This window comes from Orycteropus afer, unplaced genomic scaffold, assembly GCF_000298275.1.
Source record: "Orycteropus afer afer isolate SDZICR_OR568_19922 unplaced genomic scaffold, OryAfe1.0 scaffold00089, whole genome shotgun sequence".
NCBI classification, from domain to species: domain Eukaryota; kingdom Metazoa; phylum Chordata; class Mammalia; order Tubulidentata; family Orycteropodidae; genus Orycteropus; species Orycteropus afer.
Window position 1 is genome coordinate 220,905 of NW_006921676.1, and position 1,770 is coordinate 222,674.

Here is a 1,770-nt window from a genome sequence, read left to right on the forward strand (position 1 = left end):
AATTTCTTCTTTTGTGATGGGCCTGTTCAACTTTTCCACATCAGTCTGTGTTAGTTTAGGTAAGTGGTGTGTTTCTAGAAATATGTCCATTTTGTTCACATTTTCAAATTTGTTGGAGTGCATTTCTTCATATTATCCTGATATTATCCTTTTTATTTCAGTTGGTTCTGTTGTGATGTCACCCATTTTGTTTCTTATTCGTGTTATTTGTATTCTCCCTCTGTTCCTTTGTTAAATTTGCCAGAGGTTTGTCAATTTTATTGATCTTTTCAAAAAAAACAACTTCTGGTCCTACTGATTTTTTCTATTGCCCTTGTATTTTCTGTTTCATTGATTTCAGCTTGAATTTTGATTATTTCCTTTCTTCTGGTGACTGCAGGCTTTTCTTGCTGTTCTTTTTCTAATTGTTGGAGATGTTGGTTTAAAGTGTTGATTTTAGCTCTTTCTTCTTTTTTGATGTGTGCATTGATATCTATAAATTGGCCTGTGATCACTGCTTTTGCTGTGTCCCAAAGATTTTGGTATGTTGTGTTTTCATTCTCGTCTGATTCAAGGAATTTTTGAATTTCTATTTTTATTTCTTCTCTTACCCAGTCTTCCTCTAGGAGGGTATTGTTCAGTTTCCATGTGTTTACTCTTTTTTGTTGATCTTCCTATTGTTGATTTCTAATTTGATAGCATTATGATCTGAGAAGATGCTTTGTAGTATTTCAATGTTTTTAAATTTATTGAGGCTTGCTTTATGGCCTAACATATGGTCTATCATAGAAAAAGTTCCATGTGTACTGGAGAAGAATGTATATTGTGTTGCTGTTGGGTGAAGTGCTCTGTATATATCTATAAGGCCCAGTTGGTGGAGTGTATTATTTAGCTCTTCTGCATCTTTGTTTTTTTCCAGTTGTTCTATCTTTCAAAATAAGTGGTGTATTAAAATCTCCCACTATGACTGTGGAGACATGTGGCTTTTCAACTCTTTTAAAGTCTGATTTATGTATTTTGGGGCCCTTTCATTGGGTCCATAGATATTTATTATGGTTATATCTTTGTGATCAATTGATCCTTTAATCATTATATAATGTCCTTCCTTGTCTCATATAGTGGTTTTTGTCTTAAAGTCAATTTTATCAGAAATTAATATAGCCACTCCTGCTCTCTTACAGTTGCCATTTGCTTGATATATCTTTCTCCAACCTTTGATTTTTAGTCTATTTTTGTCTTTATCTCTAAGATGTGTTTCTTGTAGGCAGAATATTGATGGGTTTTGTTTTCTTATCCAATCTGCAACTCTCCGTCTCTTGGATGGCACATTTAATCCATTAACATTCAGTGTAATTATTGACAAGTATGATTTGGCTGCTGTCATTTTGGTATGTGTTTTTTCATTGTGTCCCTGGTTTCTTTGTTCCATATTATTTTCTGTGCTGAGCTCATTGTGTTTATGAATCCTGTTATCATTTCCTTTGTTTCTGTTGTTTATTATTTGCTGAGTTTTTGTGCTTGTCCTCTATTTTATTGTAATATGAAGGTTTATCCTTTTTCTTTGAGGTTACCCTATGTTTTATAATTTTCTCCCCGAGTTTAGAATAGTCCATTCTGTCTTGCAACTCTCTCAACTTCCTCACCATTTAGAAGTTCTGCAACTACACAGTATTTTCCCTCTTTTTGTTTGTAGTTGTTCTCACTTGCCAATTGATGTCTCTGGTTCCCTGTTTACAATCTTGTAAGCTCAATTTACTTTGGATATGTCCATAGCTGTGGTTTCTGGGTTAT